Source organism: Danio rerio, chromosome 6 (genome assembly GCF_052040795.2).
Source record: "Danio rerio strain M-AB ecotype USA chromosome 6, GRCz13ab, whole genome shotgun sequence".
In the NCBI taxonomy this organism is placed as follows: Eukaryota; Metazoa; Chordata; class Actinopteri; order Cypriniformes; family Danionidae; genus Danio; species Danio rerio.
In genome coordinates this window covers 35,276,343-35,297,500 of record NC_141026.1, presented here as the reverse complement: position 1 = coordinate 35,297,500, position 21,158 = coordinate 35,276,343, and the positions used below count along the sequence as shown (strand labels likewise).

Here is a 21,158-nt window from a genome sequence, read left to right as displayed (position 1 = left end):
ATAAAAAATAATATCATTAAAACAATAGAAGAGAAATACAGCTGATCTTACAAATTATTTATATTATTTATTAGAACATATTAAATTATTATCCTTTATATATTTTTATTTTTTAAATTATAATTTATATTTATATTACTGTTAATTTATTCATTCATTCAGGTACACTGTAAAAAAAAACAAAAAAAAACAAAAAAAACCTGATTGCCTTAATTTTTTTAAGCTGAATCAAATTAACCTTACGGGTCCATTGAACTTACATTATGTTAAACTGATTAAAAACTTCTTGCATAACTTATAAAACTAAGTTATAACATGATTAACTTACTTTACAGTTTTTCTCAGTGGCTTTGGTGACTTTCTCACAACACTATTTACATTTGTACAACAGTTAATGCATTTCTCAAAACAATTAGTCATTTTTACACATCATAGTAATTTCCCTTTCCTTCAAACAAATCGCAAATGTTTTCTGTCATACATCAATTGCTTTCATACAACTCTCTGCTATTTATAACATTATCACCTTCTTAAGTCACTGTGTCAGTCAAAATTAATTAAACTTGTAAATGCTGAATAGTCACGCAATATAAAACTAATAGTTCTCATTTCATTAATATGCATTTTGAGCAAGTGACATGCTTTTGCAGGTTATCAGCTAGGTTTTGCAGTTTCTAATTGTTTTGAGAAATACATTAACTGTTGTGCAAATGTAAATAGTGTTGTGAGAAATGCACCAAAGCCACTGAGAACAATATGTGTTAAACCTTCAAGGCTTTCTTTTCCTAGCAGTTGCGAACATAAAATAACCTTTCAAAAGTAAAACTTAAACATTGTTCAGCTGTCACATTATAAAGACGGGGAAAGCAGAGCAAAGTACCAATAAGACGAGTGTCATTTGGCCACCGCCACTCTCTATGAGTGTCCTGCTGACGAAGAGTCCACTTCAAATCCATTTGGATCCTGAGTGAACTTCAAAGCCTTAGGGGCCTTAGTGAAGGAATCAAAGGCTGTTTGAGGGCCCAGAAACAGGGCTGGAATGAACTCGAGCCACCGGCTATTAGATTAGAAGAGACTCCCACTCAAACAGCTGCAGCCGGACAACTTCACACATGAAATAGAGCAGTCGTGAAGTTCAGTAATGTAGAATAATGTGTGATCACAGACGACCTCTTGTTCTATTTAGGGTTATACAGTCAAAGTCTTGCCTTTTGCAAGACCAGCAACACCTTCGATTATTGCTTTCATTCACTCAAAGATTTTACACACTCTTGAACACACACACAGAGCACTTGTCTTTTCCAACACTCTTCAGTTATCTCAGCTTCTTCACATCCCAAATGCCTGTTACCGTGGTAACCACACACAGTGCCATAATATATGCCACCTTTCAATGAGGCATCATAGAGGGATATCCACATTGCAGATATATGGCTGTTTTTTTCTCATACTGCATCTATAAAGCCCATAATAACAGGTACTGAAGGAAAAAAAATGAAGGAAAAAATGAGGGACCAATCGTCAAATTTCAGAAAGTTAAGAGGAGTATAGGAGCAGCATTAATAGCTGAATTGGAGTAGCAAGTATATGTGTGAACATTTCGATCACATTTTCTGGCAGATCCCACAGTTAACTAGCATTAATTAATGTTTATGTATAAAGAAGGTTACATTACAGACAACCAACAATTAATAATGTAGACCACCAATGGCTCACCTTGAAGTTTAATTGGATAAAATCATACTACACACGCACTCACCCATTGGTATTGGTGATTTAAAGGGATTCTCCATAGGTATAATGCCTTTGATACTGTAAAAAATGCTTATATTATGACCCCACACCCACACCAACCTATAATCCCAACACTCATTTTTAATATGTTCTTATTAACCATCTCATTTACTTTATACTATGGTTATACCCATGTCATTATTCAAATTTCTGTTCTTGTAAATCAAAACCAACCCAGGCTCATTCTGAATATGTACTCCTATATACATTTCTGGAGAGGGCAAAAAATACATCTCAGGAGGTACGTTTTTTTTTTTTTTTTTTTGCAGTTTTTATTTTCACAAATCCACCAGAGGGCGCTGTCGACTGACTGAAGGACTGACTTACTGACCGAACGACCCTCCTCTTCCCTAAATCCAACTGATAGAATTTTTTGAAGCACAAATTGACCCGAGCACTCTCTGTAACCCTAACCTACAGTGTTTTCAAAAGAAACCTAGAGAAAGAAAAATGCCCTCATGGCAGCCAGATTTTTACCATGTTTTCAGATTTTACCACATTCTCACCGTTTTATTTACTTGTTTATTTCATTTTTTGGCTTTTGTTTTTGTCTTACCTGTTTTCTGGAGCTGTTCCTCATTGGACTCAAACCCCATCATCATGGTAAGCTCCTCCCCACATCACAAGTCATCCGACGTATGCGGTAACAGAGACTGGTAACAGAGGAAAAGCAGTCCATATGGAGGTAAGCAGTTAGCTGTAAAGCATGAAAAGGAACGGCGTCATACCGCACTGTAACATTCATTTGAAAGACGAAATGCAGCCATACTGTATATACATCTGGCTACATAATTCGCAATCTCCTTTCAGAATGAGCCTATGTTGACCAAAAGCAGTCTACACACACACACACACACACACACACACACACACACACACACACACACACACACACACACACACACACACACACACACACACACACACACACACACACACACACACACACACACACATTTGGAGCCAAAAGATTATTTAAAGCGATTAGAATCCAAACACTATGGTACATCATTTAACAAAATGACAAGAGTAAAAGGCTTACAAACATTCTTAGATGTGTTTACATTTTCAACATTTAAAACACAAGAATAGACAAAAGATCTCTGTCTTCATATTTCACTAGATTTAACAGAACTTTGCTTTCTGTTTTTGCAGTCCCCCCAACTGCAGCCCTCTGATCACACTCATGTACATGGCCTAAACATCAAAATGCTATAGCAATTAAATTTACAATGATAACCAAGTTGATGAAGACTTCAACTGACTTCTAGCTGGTATTTTAGCAGTTTAGAAATGTCTAAATACAAGTCAAAACTACAGCCAACTTCAATGACAAACAGAGTTTGAAGTCTCATTTATAATTACAATGTCAGTGCTGTTTTCTGAAATAGTCACTGTCAGATGTATTATGATGGAACCAGTTTAATCCAACTGTAAGGTGCTAATAGATCATGGGTCTTTGTGTGTTTGCTTCAAGTCCATAGCAATCAGACCAACCAAGCTGCCATGTCTGGCCATATACAGTCCATTATAAGAGCTCCACCCATTCAAGATGTGAGCAAAAGCTTAATTCTCCTGTTGGTTTTGGTGTAGCAGAGGGAACAATTTTAGGGGTACCATAATGGCTGATTGTACATACAGTAGGCAGGGGACAGACATTGTATTTGTGGTTTAATCATAAAAGTGAGAATATCATCTGAGACTGAAGAATTTGTTAAACTGTCTGGAAAACTGAATTGTTAGCTGATTGGAAAAGTGCTTTCCTTGCAATTTCAAGCCCATAAAATGCTGGCCATTTTGAATTCATCTTTATAGGAGAAAGAAGATCTTGCATTATTATTTGATAGTTGGCAAGATGTGCCTTCCACTCCATCTATTTAATAAAACATAATTTAACACCATTTAATCAAACAAAATGCATAGCTCACCAGCAAATTAATGATCACTAAGAATTAATCTTTTATATTTTACTGTATATAAAGTTTAGAACATATCTAATGTTGATATTTAAGATATCACATGCAACAGCATTATCTGTGCTCTGAGATTTTTTATTTTTTTGTTATGTGCCATGACTTTTTTCTTACATACAAAAAGCGCTTGTGTTTTAAAGCAACTGCAGGAGATTGACTCATCACTAGCTCACTGTGTAGGAGGACCAGACAGAAGGGGACACATTTTCTCATGAAAAAAAATGGAGACATGATATAGAAGAAGCAACAGAGAATGGTGTCAAATATGAGCACAAAGAGCTTCACCAGGTTGTTTGGATGTGTTTGTTTTATTATTGTCATTCTCTCTTTTTTGTATTTTATTACGTTTTTTGGTCTTCTTGGCAGTCACGAATTGTTAATTTATTCCTAATGTGAATCTGATTTTTGATATGTGTAAATTATGACAATGTAAATTGTTCAATACAATTCCAAAATCTGTACAATTAAAATTGTATAAGTTGAACAGCAGTGTAAGATTTTTACTAGGCCCAAAAGGTGCTAAAGTTTCTGCCTGCAATCTTTTTAAATTTAACCGCTAAAGAAAATTGAAGATGTTGAGTTGAAGATGTTTACTATTTAGATTTTAACATTGCATAGGTACATGTTTATAAAGATAGATAGATAGATAGATAGATAGATAGATAGATAGATAGATAGATAGATAGATAGATAGATAGATAGATAGATAGATAGATAGATAGATAGATAGATAGATAGATAGATAGATAGATAGATAGATAGATAGATAGATAGATAGAACTGGGTTTGGGTGTGACATAACATGATTGATGAACATTTGGTCGGCTGCTGTCCAGGGTCCTGAGGCGTTTCTGCAGTGCAACACAGCTGGATTCGGATATGGGTCAAGCATGAGCTGAATAGTGAAATCCTTTAATTCACTGATCAGTGTGCACAGAACAAAGGATAATGCATATACAGTTACAGTTCTTAGCACGTCTACTGTGTACTAATTGTTTGCTACACTGTATCCAGTGTAAGAACTATCTAATAAAAACATTTGGAGGGTGGCATTTTTGCAACAGTTTATTGAGGTTTGTCTTGTGCATTTTCCTTCGACTTAGTCCCTTTATTCATCATGGGCCGCCACAGCGGAATCAACCACCAACTTATCCAGAATATGTTTTACACAGTGGATGTCCTTCCAGCTGCAACCCAGTACTGGGAAACATCCATACACACCCATTCACACATATACACTACGGCCAATTTACTGTATACTGCATGTATTTGGACTGTGGGGGAAACCCACTCAAACACATGCAAACTCCACACAAAAATGCCAACTGACCCAGCTGGGACTTGAACCTGGTGACCTTCTTGCTGTGAGGCAACAGTGCTAACCACAGTTATTATTATTATTAAAATAATTACTTAATTTAATTTTGCTTTATTTTTACCATATTTGTCAAACCATTACTCTATAGAGCTCAGAAACATTTTTATCACGGCGAGTTGTGTTCGGCCATGTTTGTGGACAAACGCAGGAGTACTGAATGTAAACAGAACAGTTACCGTTTTATATTAATATCTTTTGAAAAACATCTCACAAACATTCAAAATAATATGGTCTGATGTGTATATACCTTTATAAACGCTCTTTGTGTGTCTGAGAGGCTGATAATATGCATTGCATAATATTCTAAAGTGTAACTGGTGAAGATGCAGAGGGGGCGGATCCAGAACAGATCAAATAAATAAACAAATTCATCTGTAACTAACAGTGCATCAATGAGCTGCCGCAGAAAAACATCTCCACATACGATTTTCTTTATTACTTGTAATACGAAGACTTACAGTTTATGGCTGATGAGTCAATCAATAGCAATCATTAGAGATCAATGGGAATCAGTCTACCTTGATCTAAACACTCAGAATGCACTGTTATTTACAACACTTTCCTGAGCTCTATACAACTACTAAAGAAAACTACTTTCAGCAGCAAACACTCGTTGCTATGGTTATCCACTGAGTTGACAGACCACCTGCTGACCAAAGCAGCTTCTATAGGTGCCTACTACTTAGTAGGTACTGCATTTAAATTTAAACGTACTACTCGTCAGTTAGCAAAGTATGTTCTATACAGTATGAACTCAGACGTACTACATCCTCCATTTTGTCATAATAACGTCGATTCACTCCCATTCATGAATTCTCTAGAGGTGCATCATGGGATTGCTTAGGGTACATCTGATGCACACTTCAGAATCTCGCTGGAGGTAGTAGGTCATCCGGTTACTTCTCACATACTGTTTTTCGAATTCTATATACATCCCAAATCTTACACTTATGCACTGTTCTACGCCATTTTGTAGTAAAATAGTGCAAGTAGTGCGTTTACACTGAAAACTCTAAAAAGAATAAGTGCACTTTAAATTCCCAGATGATGCACTTATTCAACCGGTAAAATCAACCCAGGCTCATTCTGAAAACTTACCCTTTATAAACATTTCTGGAGACCATCATAATGCGTCCCAGGAGGTATGTTTTTGCAGTTTATGTTTCCACAAAAATTCACATCGAATCCACAAGAGGCCGCTGTGTACACTTTTTGAGATCTCAAATTTCTCTAGAGAGTGCCATTCGTGCCTGCTGTTCTCTCATAAATTCACCAGAGGCCGCTGTCGACTGACTGTTTGACTGACTAAATGACTGACCGATCAACTTACCCAAAACCCCCCATCCCTAAACTCAACCAATCTTGTTTTCAAAAGCACCGATTGACTCGCCCACCCACTAATCTTAACCCAACCAACAAATAAAAAAAATTCATTCAGAAAACAAAAAGCTTTTCTCTGATTTTTACCATGTTTTACCGCATTTTCACCCTGTTATTTATTTGTTTATTTATTTTTTGGCTTCTGTTTTTGTCTTACCTGCCGTTTTTCACCAGACTCAATCCTGTCGTTGTGGTCAACTCCTCTCGGTGTCTCAAGTCCACCGACGAACATGGTGAGCTAACTGGACAAACTGTCGTCCACACAGAGGTAAGCGGTCAGCTGGTAAATGTAATAAGGAGCAGCATCATACCACCCTTTAGCGTTCATTTAAAAAAAATAATGCAGCCAAACATACTTCAGGCTACACAATTCACGATCTCCAGAAATAGGGCTACGTTTTCAGAATGAGCCTGAAGCGTAGAATGATGGACACTTCACGCACTCAACGACCACAGCTTTGGGCGCTAAATGGATTACTTTGTTTACTTTGGATTGTGAAAGCAAAATTCCCCTACAAGAGTGATTATACCGCTTCCCAATGGTGAATGCGATTATACTAATGGCAGGTATTGGTATGGCGATTTATTTGGCTAATTTGGCAATCGTAAAATGTGATCTGGGAAACGGTTTGAATTTCCGCTTAGTAAAAAAACCTAGTGTTCCATTTGGGATGATACATATACTATGCTGGTGAGTGTGTAAGTGCATAAGTACATATTGCATAAGTGCATAGAGTGCCATTTGGGCAGCAAGCTTAGGAATTTGGACATACTACTCGACTTATATAAAGTTTTTAGCATACAGTAGGAAGAATGCGATTTTGGATGCAACACAAGATTTTTTTTCTGAAAACGTTCTTGGCACCCAGAATGTTCAACCTTGGTTAGGAAGAACGTTCCTTCCAGGTTAACTGATTCTGGAGAATTTTGGGAAATGTATTTTTTGGTTACTAATAAAGAACATACAATGAATGTTTTGGTGACATTAGCCCCTTTCACACATACAGACCTTTCCGGAAAATTACTGGCAATTTTTCAGAAAGTTCTGTATGTGTGAACAGGCTATTTTTGAAAGTACAGATAAAATTAGTTTCGGCGATTTTCTGGAAAGAGATGTTGTAACATGCTGCGCTGTGTGAATGCAGAAGGGAAATTGCCAGAAAGTGTGCATTCATGTCTAGAGCGCACTGACGTGAGACGTCTACTTTAGCCAATCAGAACACTCAGACGGATTCACATATGGTCTGTTTATGAAAATAAAAGCCTTCAAATAATTTTCCAGACACATTTAGCTGCTACTGTAGATGTTAGTCAGATAAGGTTTCTTTGTTTCTTCCTAATGCCAACCGTGTAAAAAAATTACCTTTAATCAGCTCATGATAAACTGTTGTTTGTTTACTTTCAAGCTTCAGTTCCTTGGCGCGTGAGTGCCGGTGAGCGCCTGCACACACGTGTGAATGGTATTTTGCAGAAAAAATTCCGTAATGTCTGTGCCAGTGTGAACATCGCTTTTTTGAATTTACCGGTAAAGTCATTCCAGAAATTTTCCGGATATTTGGTATCATTGTGTGAAAGGGGCTTTTGGTTCCTGAATAAGGATGGGTGCCTGGTTAAATGGAACCTTCTGTGTATAATAGGAAAAGGCGTTCAGCATGGTTGTGTGACTGGCCTACAATTTTTGTCTCTATTATTTCTGCATTTTACAATGTTTGCTTATAATAAAGTGATAATTAAACAACAAAAGCGTTCTGCAGCAATGGTTGCTATGGTTACCTCCTCACGCAAACTAATTCTGTTCTCGTCTTCTTACTTGTTGATATATATAGATATGTGTGTAGCTTGTGTAAAAATAGTACGTTTAACCCACACTCCTGAATTCCTCTGACCTCTATTATACTTAATGTAAAAGCTAGCAACGTGGAACGCACTCACTGCAACCTTAAAACACGTCGTGGGGAGAGGAAAGGAGGGGGAGAGAGAGCGAGAGAGAGAGAGGGAGAGTGTAAGAGAGAGAGTTGGGGGTGTTTGAGGGGGTTCATCTAAATGCGCAGCGCATATCAGGGATCATTGTGAGTCTGCGCGGATAACCGCTCGGCAGCGGAGTGTTTCAACACAATATCGAGAATAGCGAGTTACATTCAGACATCCCTCACCTCAGACCTTGGCGTTTCTCTGTGTATCTGCGCTTATTTTTGATCCATTGCCTTGATTAGACGTCTATAAGTGAGGTAACTGTTCCCTCATTTATCTCAGAGCCAGAGAGGCGTACACACACACACAAGTTGTCCGCAGAAGTTTTTCGGGGCGTCTTGCGGGAATGTTTGTGCAGCAGCGCGCCGCAGCACTTCTACCGCCTGTGACTGACAGCGCGAGACAATCTGCATTCTGCATCGGGTTCAAACGTCCTTTCCAGAGACCTCCAGCCGTCTGGGACAGTAAGATTCATGATTTATTACATACGACCCATTCTTACATTGGCCATATAGTGCATTCTCCATTGAAGCGCATTTAATTCCGTTTCAGCGTGTGCAGGTTGTAATGAAATGGAATGTAGCTACAGGACGGATCGATAGCTCTCGTAAGGATGAGAGCCATTTCATGTCTTCTTTTTACATTTATTTATTATGCATTTTACTGTGGAATTGAAAGGGACTGGTTCGAAGTGGTTTGATGGTCTGCGATTTACGCTTTATATTTCAAGTAGCCATCTGGGAGTTCTGCGATTTGCAGGAATTATGGATTTAAACATTTGATAATTTAGTCCAATGTACATTCCTTATTATAAAGATGTGTTAAAGTAAAAAAAAAGAAAATAAAACAATATCAGCGTCTGCGGTTATAAGGACAATTCATTGTCATAGAGCTGCTGCTATGTTGTTATTCAGACACATTACTAAGAGAGCTTGCATAAATATTATAGTATAAAGCATTATACTGATAAATGTAATTTTGCACAATTAGTCAAGGCTACTGTATTTAATATTTTTTTTCTCTCGTTATTGTTACATCAATATGCAATGACTTATAGTTATATTCATGCAATAATTTGATTACATTCATGTACATGAATTATTGATGTATAAATGTAAATCTTATTGCTATAGCCATGCCACACCCAAAACTATAATGCAATGATTTTGCCTCAGGATGGAAGCAGCAACTGATTTACAAAACTGTTACTGAAATTCTTACATCATTTCATGAAATGTTGTATTTAAAGTAAATTTATGTTGATTATTTTTACTTAACATAATTAATTTAGTTGCATTTCTATATTTAAAGAAAAATAATGCAATTATTGAAATTACAAATCATTTTAAAAGTATATACGTATACATTCAGTTTACCCCTGGCATATTCTGACTTAAAGTTTTTGTTTAAATATAAATAAAAGCTTTTTTCCCCACAATGATGCCTCTTTGTCTCTACATTGTCTTATTATCTTTTGAGAGAAGGCTGTGTTAGTTCATGTAAAAATAAATAACTTGCTGGTTAAATAACTTTATAACATTAATAAAATATGTCAGAATTTGCCACGGGTATGACTATTTTCAGGCTTGATATATATATATATATATATATATATATATATATATATATATATATATATATATATATATATATATATGTATATATATATATATATTGGTGCTGTCAATCGATAAAAAAATTAACTAATTAATCGCACCTTTTTAAGAAAAATTAATCACGATTAATCGCGATTAATCACATTTAAAATGCTGAAACTTGTATTTTTGGCTATTCAAATGGTAAATTAATGTAAACGCAAGACAAAAACTATTTAAATTCTAAATATAATTGTTTATTAGAATTAAAATTTAAAATATAATTGTTTCATAGAATTTTTGTTTAACTTGTAACACAGATTTCTTCATGTAAACAACAAGATCCTGGCTTGACAGCCATATTTATTAAAGAAATTAAAACAGAGGCATGTTAATGACATTTAAATTTCAAAACAATCAATGCCAATAAAGAAAACATTGATTTCCATGTTGGATTAAGTGCAGATATGGAAAATGAAAAATTATAAAAATAAACTATAGAATACAAACTGTTGCACTCATTGTAAAGTTTTATTGCTGTGAGTTGAGAAAATTAGTTATAAAGTAGAAACAGTTTTGCTTAATCCTCCTTTACATTCATCCAGTTGCTAAGACTAGGAGTATCCCGCAACTGCACAGAGACTCCCAAATGCCTGCAAATGAATGATAATTTCTCGCAAACCGGTCGTTAAATACATTGCACACCCCTCTCCCCCACATCCCTCCAAGCTCTTCAGGTAGCCTATGTCGCGCGCAACTCACCCCCACCGTACTTCAGGTACGTCTCGCGCGCACATGCCCCTACATGCCCCTATGATCACGTTCATCAAGTTTGCTTAAACTAAGCGTTCTAAAGTATTACTGTATTTCACAAGGATTCTGACACAGCAACGCGAAGCATTCGCTTTCGTTGCGTTTAATGAGAAAACACGCTAAACTTGGAGGGCTCATGCTGAAAGGTAGAGTAATGCCCTGTCTTTGACAGCTCGCGTCTTCACCAGAGACTTTCTGAGTACATTCACATAAGACACCAATACTCCGATTTTAATATGATTAAGATCATACTCTTATTAAAAGTCTATCGTGTAGCCTAAGTAGTGATTTTATTACCTTAAAAGAACACAGAGTCACGAAATACGGAGGATTTTCTTTCTGTTCGCCATGCGGGATCAACTTACAACAGAAGTTGAAAGTTAAAAATGAAACACCCGAAATTGCATGAAACTTTGGAGAGCCTGGTGATGCGACTGATTGTTTTATACTGAAACTTGCCTTCAAAAAGTGCTTCCTTGGTCTTATCCACATTTCTTGCATGTTAAACACAAGTCCACCACAACAGGAAGTACAAAAAAACCTGCAACTGCGTTAATTTTTTTAACGCGTTAATTATTTAAAATTAAACGCATGCGTTAACGCAGTAATTTTTTACAGCGCTAGTATATATATATATATATATATATATATATATATATATATATATATATATATATATATATATATATATATATATATATATATATATATGAAGCATCTCAGTATAAATAAAAACCTTTGATTTAATGTCAGTGCATAGCAGATTTGTCTCTCTCCTCCCTTCCTCTGTTTGTTTGTGTTGTACTGTCTAACTGTCTGATACAAGTATTCATTCTTGTTGACTTCTGGTGTCTTTTTAAACAGACCCTCAAACTATTGCATCATGATTATGTGAAAATGTTTTATAATTTTACACTCAGTTGGGTTCTGTGAGCCACTGATAGTGCAGCATTAAAAATTACACCACTTTGTATGGTGTTCAGTTACAACCACTCACCTCTAATGACATACCAACTGAAGACGAACAGGTTTAGACTGCATGTGCTTTCTGTTAGGTTGAGACTCCAATTTAAGACATCTCAAAAATAGGTAGGACATAGAAAGCTTTTCTGAGATGCGGTACATATCACATTTAAGACAGATAGAAATTTTAGCATCACATTTAGAGTGCATGAAGTATTGGATTTATTTGCTGCATATAGTCTCAATAAAGTGGTCTGTTATTTTATGAAACACTTCATGCATTGTAGTGGCAAGAAATTACTTTTAAAACAACTATTATCACAAATAATTTCAAAATAAATGAAATATTATGTGTTAAATTTAGAATTAGACAAACTGATACATTTGATTTATCGTTGCATTATTTTTAGTTGTACAGGTTTCTGGTGAAAATGTGCTGCAAACATGTTTAATCAAATACTAAAGGAAAGTTTACAAGAAACAATGTACTATACAAAGTTTCATAAATAGAGGATTATGTCAAAATGATCTGCGTTCAGATGAATTAATGATAATTACTGAAACTTCCAATTATACGTGCAAGACCAGTACTGGGTGATGTTTGTAAAGGAAAACTACAAATCTGTGTACAAACAGTTCTGTAGTCTGCCATTGTTGTTTTAGTTATCAAGTACACATGCATGCCTACATTAAAAAAAATGAACTTTGTACCAACTTAAAGAAAATGACGACAGCTTTAATTAGTATTTTTCTTTAAAGTATAATTTAACTTTGGTTCAAACTTTAAAATTGAATTTATCCTAAATCAAAAAATATTTATTGTGGTCAAGAAAAAAATGCGTTCACTAATTCCCCTAATTCTTTTTTAATTATTTGGTACAGCGTAGATTTATATTTTGGATAGTTTTTATTCTAAGAACAAATTATAATTTTGCTTTGGACCAACCTAAAAGTAGTGGAATGTGTTACAGCTAAATGTATAAAATACATTTACATACAATTAATCAAAATATTTTTTCTAACCAATGAAAAGGGGTAAACTCTTGTTTTTATAGACCACAAGTTATTTAAATTACTTTGATTTTATAGTTTAAAAACTTTTATTTTCCCAAAAATAAACATTTAAATGGAACCAAAGTAAAGTTGTACTTTGGACTAAAACATAACATGATGCTATTGCTAGTATTTTATTTTCATCTTAGGCAAACAATCTGCTGATGTTTTCTTTATGGCTATAAATGTAAAGCAAGATGGTGATCAAACTCAAATTAGAAATACACAAAAACTGAATAGCAGTAAAATTGACTTTGTAATCACATGACATGAAAATGGCTTATTTAAAGCAAAAAAACTAATGCTTTAATTTTTTTTCTATGAGAAATATATATATATATATATTTATATATATATATATATATATATATATATATATATATATATATTTTTTTTTTACTTTAAGGCAATTTAAATGAAACAGGTTAAAACACACGCCTTATTTTTTCCCTTAATCCATAATAAAAATGTACTTTAAATGAAAGACACAGAAGTTTTAGACTAAAGATACCCTGATGAAGGCAGACTTCTGCCGAAACGCGTTGGTTTTTAGAGATCTAGCCATGTGAATAAGGGCTTTTTAATTTTTTCACTTAACTCGAGTGCCTTGGACTGATTCTTGTTGCAGATTTGATGAATCCCTTACCCAAAGAGCACCGACCATACATTTGAACTTACCCCAGAGCGCTTTTTTTTTTTTTTTTTTGTTTTGTTTTTTCGTAAGTAAAACACCAATTTATACAAATGAAAGTCGAAAGTGGCAGCTTGTGAAAAACATTGTAGGTAGAGCTGTGCTTTATCCAACCATTTCAGAAAACATTCCTGCATGATTTTCTTGATAACCCATAAGAGAAGAGATAGTAAAAACAAGAATCAGAAAAAAATAAGATAATAATTTAAAACCCATACAACATAGACATGTCATTTCTTAAAACATTTAAAGGCCAATTCACACTACACAAATGCCAACAAACACCAACAAACAAGTTGGCAATTTGCATTTTGAATGTTGTGAAATAAAATTATGAAATGTTCACACTGCCACAAACAAATGCCACCCACATTAATTAATAGAGTTCATTATATTATCCTTCTTAGGGCTAAAATTACATTTACCTAAAGCCTGGTCAGATGACGTCTTGACATTTTATGATACAGTACAACACACAGCAATGGAACATTGCTTCAAAATTCACCACAAAATATGTCAAAAAGAAAGGAAATGCCAAAATAGTCAAATTAAAATAATACAGATACTACAGTATAAGGATCTATTACAACTGACCAATCAAATAAAATTGATCTTATTAAACATACTTGTTTAACCAAGTTCAGTATTAATTTGTAAAACAAACAGAAAAAAGATTACCATAATTCACAGTTTTAGGAGCAAATAACTATGAGGAAAACAGTAAACCTTTACTACCAAATTCACCACATAATATGACAAATTGAATGGGGATGCCAAAAGACCACTAAAATAGCCAAAGTGAAAGAATACAGATATTATATGGATCCTAGAGATCTGAATGCTCAGAGATCTGAATGCTAATCCAACATCTTCAGTGAACAGATTTGGTGTTCAGTTGGCCAACTACCACTGTACATAATAAAAAACAAACATTTTGCAGTGATTAGAGTTGGGTGATTTGTTTCTTAAAAGCAGCCAAAAACTCGCCATGCCTTCAAAACAACCCAGTCAAGTGTGTAGACCAGTGGTTCCCAACCTTTTTATTACCACGGACCAGTCATGCGGTCTTGAATCTTTTTCCCAGAGGACGACAAGCTGACAAAACATTGCTGTAATTCTGATACAAGTTTTATCCATCTCAAGGCAGGCGTTGCAGATTTGCAACAGATAAAAATTAACTACCTTATTACTCCAGATACATATTTTATGAGTTTTTTTACTCAGAAGTACCACTGCAGGACTTGGTTGTCCATTAGCAACAAACAATTCCCCTACTTGCACACCAGATGACACAAAAGACAAAAACTGTTTCTTGGAGTACTACATGACAAAGTGACTTGGAAACATGACCTACTCAATGATGATTTGAGATATTGGATTTGAATCCCATATTGTTTTTGTTGTTGTTCTGCCACATAAAAGCAATTTGTTACATTGTTTGAAAAGTTGTATATAAGAAGTTATTGTTCATATCATATTCAGTCATCAGTGTCTAATTACCACACTGGGCCAATGTTGCAAATCAGCAACGTCCCAGAACGCCTTGCATGTGAAGGTCTCTCTAAAAAAAAAGTCAAGATTCTATTGTACTACCCCATATGATCATTTTCCACAAATATCAGATTTTTCCTGTTTCTAAAACTTAATTTGAGCCTGAGAGGGTTATTTATGATGAAAATAAAAACCATTGCAATGTTTGTCTGAGATAATTAGTCTGCCAAAATGTGTATATTCCATAGAAAAAAAACAAAGCTGATTGGTCAGTTCTTGTCACGTGATTTGCGATCATCTCCTGGCATTCTGAAGATGTTTTTAACTAGATGGTGCTCCCAAGCCATACGCCACCATTGAAAATAATGATCTTGCACGTGGAAAAGACACTATAGTCATTGTTTTGATCTCCAGCAGTTCCTTTGCAGTTTGTTTTTTCCACTGGGCCTTTTTTTCCTTCGCAAAAAAACTTTCCAATAGACGTCTGGTTCTTTCTCACTTTGCTAGCTTGTGGGTTAAATTTTGGGGCTTAAGTGACCGAGATTTAATCGAGAGAATATGGTCATTTTTCAAAATAAAAGATTTTTCAAAATAAAAGATCGTTCAGACTCATGATTTAAATCAGAAATACTTAATGATTTCTTATGCGGCCTGGTACCAAATGATTGGTTGCGGACCACTGGTGTAGACAACAAAATCCAGAAGAATAAAGTGACTGAAGAGAAATTACTGGAGAGTTACTAACAAAAAAGCAAATGCTGACCAAAGTCAATGCCAATCTAATGATGTATAAACTGGAAGCCAACTTAATTTAAAGAATCACATGATGGAGTAGATCACCTTATCAAACCAAACCAGCCCATTAGTGTTTGCATCCCTTATACAGCCATGCACACTACATGCATAAGTAACTAGATATATTTGCACATGATTCAGTTCGCTCTACTTTGTGTTGGACCAGCTCTGTTGACCTCACTGTTTTTAGTGTGTTCAGCACTTTTTGACAGTGGGCATAAATTCTTTATTCACATATACTAGCCTGTTGACAGCTGTTGACACCCTTTTTAAATGATTTGTGCTTGCATCACACACACTACAGTGCAGCTTTGATAATAACAAATCACTCTGTTACCTGGGGGCTCATGGCACAGTAATTGAAGTCACCCCAATGCAATCCCCTGTGATTTGTACTGAGAGAAAGAAAATGATAAAGAGAGACTTCAATAATTCTTGATTTAAGCAGAGTATTTACTGTTTGAGGCTTGTGAAAAACCAGACGGTTTTCAAATCATAAACAGTTTTGACAAGCACAGGTTCAAATGATTTGTGACATTATAATCCTCTGAATGCACACATTATGATTCAGCCTGAACACAAGACCATACAATTGGCTATTAAGGAGACACATAAAAACATGACTGTATGAAGGATGATCAGTGTCATCAACTGGCTCTCCTAGTGTGTTTTCAGTTTGTAAAGAAAAAAAAAATAAAGGAAAAATAATATTGGTGAACTTTCAGCATAGTTGATTCACTTTGTTGGTACTTCATTTTTGTGCCTATTGAAAAAAGAATACAGTATTTCTCAAGTCTCTTCCATCTGAGTCTCATATTGCAAACAAAGTCAAGTTGAATCGAGCCAAGTTAAATTGCCACAATTCCAAATAACACAAACTAGCATATAGGTTTTTTTTAATAGAAAATGAAGTCATAATTATTAGTCCCCCTGAATTATTAGCCCCCCTGTTTATTTTTTCCCCAATTTCTGTTTTACAAAGAGCAGATTTTTTTCAAAACATTTCTAAACATAATAATTTTAATAACATAATAACTTTCTAATAACCTATTTATTTTATTTTTGCCATGATGACAGTTCATAATATTTTACTAGATATTTTCAAGACACTATTGTAGGCTTGGGACATTTAAAGATTTACCTAGGTTAATTAGTTTAACCATGCAGGTTAGTGTACTTGGGCAAGTCAATAGCCCCTTTCACACAGTGATACCGGAAAATTACCAGAACAACTTTACCGATAAATTAAAAAAAGCACTGTCCACACCCACAGGCAAGGAATTTCCATAAAAGACCGTTCACGCATCCATTCCACACATCCACATGCACACACCTGAAGCAACTGAAGCAGAGCTTGAAGGTAAACAGCGGCTTATCATAAGCATTTTATCAATCATATTTTGCACAGTTGGCATTAGGAAGAAACATAGAAATGTTATCTGACTAACATCTAGCTGATAAATGTGTCTGGAAAAATATACAAAGGCTTTTATTTTCATAAACAGAGCTGATGTGAATGTGTCTGAATATTCTGATTGGCTGGAGCACACGTCTCACGTCATCACGTTCTAGGTGTGAACGCACTCTTTCCGGATTTTGTCCTTCTGCATTCACACAGCGCAGCATTTCGGCAAATCACAAGTAATGCTACAACTTCTCTTTCTGGAAAATTGCCAGAACGAATTTACCAGTATTTTTAAAAAAGAGCCTTTTCACACATCAAACCTTTCCGGAAATTTGCTGATAATTTTCTAGAAAGGTCTGTACATATGTGTAAAAGGGGCTATTGTCACACAAATTAATAACCAATGTACACTACTGGTCAAAAGTCTGGGGTTAAGAGGATTTTAAAAATGTTTTAAAATAAGCTCATCCTGCTCACCAAGGATCCATTTATTCAATACCAAATAAAGTACAAATTGAAAAATTGTGAAATGTTATTGCACTATAAAAGAACTGCTCAGAAAAATGATCAAATTATAAAAGTAGTTTAGAATTAATTCTTTCAATCATTTATTTTCTTTTCGGCTTAGTCCCTTAGTCGCCACAGAGGAATGAACCGCCAACTTATCCAGCAAATGTTTTACGCAGCAGATGTCCTTCCAGCTGCAACCCATCTCTGGGAAACATCCATACACACTCATACGGACAATTTAGTCTACCCAATTCACCTGTACCACATGTCTTTGGACTGTGGCGGAAACCAGAGCACCCAGAGGAAACCTACGCGAATGCTGGGAGAACATGCAAACTCCACACAGAAATGGCAACTGACCCAGGCACGTACCAGCGACCTACCTGCTGTGAGGCGACAGCACTACCTACTGCGCCACTGCATTGGCTAGTTATTATTATGATTATTATTATTATTATGATTATTATTATTATTATTATTAATGGTAACAGTAATGGCTGGAGTAATAATTTCATTTGAAACTACATACAATAAGAAAAGTTACTTGACTTTTTTTTTTTTTTACATTTAATAAATGCCACCTTAATGAACAGAATAGATTAAAAAAAAAAAAAAAAAACTTGAAATAAAAAACTGATTAAACAAACTGAACTGAAACAAACATTTGACTGGTAATGTATGTTCTCCACCAAGGGTCTTATTTTTGCTGTTATTTATTCTCTACACAAACTCTTGCACAAGGACTTAACCAGACCGACAATCAAAAATGCTGGTGATACAGCTTTAGTGAGCCTGTTTTGTGATGAAGAGGAGCAGAGCCCATCTTAGTTTAAATTTAAACTGGTGTAAAGAGTGTATTTTGAATCCCACATAAACAAAAGAAATGACAATAGATTTTTAGAAAGAAGTCATCATTCACTTCCACTGTTATTAAAGAAGAACAAATAAATTCAAATGCAACTTGTCATGGTCTTAGCAATTTAAGATGGGGCCCTTGGGTTGACTGCCTTAATACTAAAGCATTAAAGAGATTATATTTTCTATTTTCTGTCTTTTAATGTCAACATCTACATATATTGATATTTTTTACAGTAATGCTACTGGGGATCAGAAAAATGTTTAAGGAATATAGTAACTACAGCTGGTAAATTATTAGGTACTACAGTGTCAAACCTTGAACAGAGAGAGTTATAAGGAAGAATCATGGCTGATTCAAAACATCATCTCACCTCCGCATTTAAATTATTACCATTATGTCAAAGGACAAAGTTTTCAAAGCTGGTGTGATGTTGTGTGCGTTTTTTTTTTTGTGTGTGTTTTTTTTTGTTTACAATAACCATGTTGAAAATGAATAAAAAATGAGAAAAAAACAATACATGAAATGGTGATTTGTAACATCTCTGTATCAAAAAGCAAATGCAACAAACAGACCAATAAATGCTCACAGCACTACAAAGTCTGTTGATCAGTACACAATTTTTAAACTCTCATATGTTCTAATTTTTAAAGGAAAATACAGAAATGCTTCGCAAACCTTCTTAAAAATAAATAAAAAAATGTCAAATCTATTTAAATGAATCCCTAAATCTACTAGGGCTGCAACTAATAATTATTTTAATAATTAATCAATCTGCTGATTATCTCTTCGATTAATCAATAAATCGGATTAAAAAAACAAAAACAAAACAAAAAAAAAACAAGAAAAGCATTAATATCCAATTTTTTATTCAAAAAAGCCCATCCCTGAGCTGTTATAATAATATTAATATAAAAAACTAAGAAGTTTTGTTCTGTTTTCAATCCAAATATAAAAAAAAATCTAAAATCAAGATACATACTAGACACATGAAGTAGCATAAAAAATTATGTCTTGCTTTCTGAAGAAAAAGCCATAATAGCACTGTATGACAGATGTATCCCTTTCATTTATTTTTTTCCACCATTTTATTTAAATATATTCACACGCTTGTTCATCATGTCATCAGCTACCTGATATTCCAATTCACAAAAACATGTAAGTGATTGTGATCTATATTTTGAGATGGGCGTCACCATGATTACATGCAGGTGCGCGCATGCCTCATTTCTAAAAGTACAACACGCAGGATTCAGCACGTGAATTCTCCTAAAATACATGTAAGTAAATGGCTGGTGAACTTAGAGAAGAATAGATGATCAATTATGAATAAAACACATCGGCAAATTATATTTGAATGGACTTTTAGACTTCCTTGTGCGTTTTACAAACTCTAAACGTATTGTTTTACTAGTACTTGTGTGTATTTACATGTCTAAAAAATAAATAATTGTGATAATATGCCAAGTCTTTCTCTGGCTCAGCCAACGCATCAAAGCTCAGTTTGAATTTTTCAGCTGCCGATAACTTGTCATGCTTGTCTAGCTGGATAATGAGTAAAAACACTCAATCTCTTCAAAATGAAACAAAAGTAGGATTCTTTAGTGATATACCCTGCTGTTGAACTCCCAAAAAACTTTTACAACAACCATAAAGCCAAACAAAATGTATTTCCCACATAAAAAAAACAAAACAAAAAAACTATCCAAAAGGCATGTAGGTCTATACAGATGTGTTTTTGTGTATTTATTTGTTTATAATATATAGCGTGGATTATAATGTAATAAACTGAGAAAGAGTAAATAATTGTTATGGACCATTTTTCAAAAATTAAGTTTGAAAAGTTGTCTGTAGCGGGGTGTTGATGATGTCACAGGCCTGTAGTCCATTTATAGCCTAATGTTAGCTTTTCAGTTCTTGCGTTTGCATTTAAGATGCAAAAGTGCTCAAAGTTGTATTTTCATGTGAGGATTATCTGGCTGGACAAAACGTGTAGGTGTAATGAACACAGTCTGAACGCAAAGCTTATTATTTGCAATCTTCGAAAAGCCTATGGGAAAATCCTATAGGGATTTTATCGAAGGAACCAGTTTTATGCTAGCAGCCGATTAGCCTATGAGGTGATGTCATAGTTCCTCCACTCTATTGCCCATTTCCTTTAGATTGTCTTTCAAAATAAAATACCCTCCAGATAACAAATATGAACCAATAATCTAGTGCAATAAAATACACACATGTACTGTATGAGCTTGACTTTTGCAAATGTATTAGTTTTGAGACTGATTTGGCTCTATAGTATGAGATGTAACATAAAACTCAAATTTACATATCTGATGAGAAAAAATGATTTTACCAAAGCATTTTATATATATGAAAAAGTTGGTTGTGAAAAGCAGCAAATAAAGCCAAAATCTAAAAAATGGTAAAATGGGGCCAAAAATTGGACTTAAATATGAATTATGTGTGGCCAATATTAAAAAGGGAAATGTG

At 34.6% G+C, this 21,158-nt stretch overlaps 2 protein-coding genes across 24 annotated transcripts in view; one reads left to right on the top strand and one right to left on the bottom strand.

Annotated features, from left to right (window-relative positions):
• pomgnt1 (protein O-linked mannose N-acetylglucosaminyltransferase 1 (beta 1,2-)) overlaps positions 1–21,158 on the bottom strand; it is a 140,908-nt gene that overhangs the window by 81,369 nt on the left and 38,381 nt on the right. For 15 of the 23 annotated variants that reach the window (XM_087256018.1, XM_087256013.1, XM_087256014.1 and 12 more), the window contains exon 2: positions 2,351–2,447. The exons of 1 other annotated variant lie outside the window; for it this stretch is intronic. The gene's annotated coding sequence lies outside the window, so the exon portion shown is untranslated. Of the gene's footprint in view, positions 1–2,350; positions 2,492–21,158 lie in introns of all 23 variants that reach the window. 7 more of the 23 variants (XM_087256029.1, XM_087256031.1, XM_087256016.1 and 4 more) reach the window with 1 other exon arrangement.
• Positions 8,592–21,158, top strand: part of adcyap1r1b (ADCYAP receptor type Ib) — a 54,797-nt gene continuing 42,230 nt past the window's right edge. The window contains exon 1 of the mRNA XM_087257582.1: positions 8,592–8,960. The gene's annotated coding sequence lies outside the window, so the exon portion shown is untranslated. The remainder of the gene's footprint in view (positions 8,961–21,158) is intronic.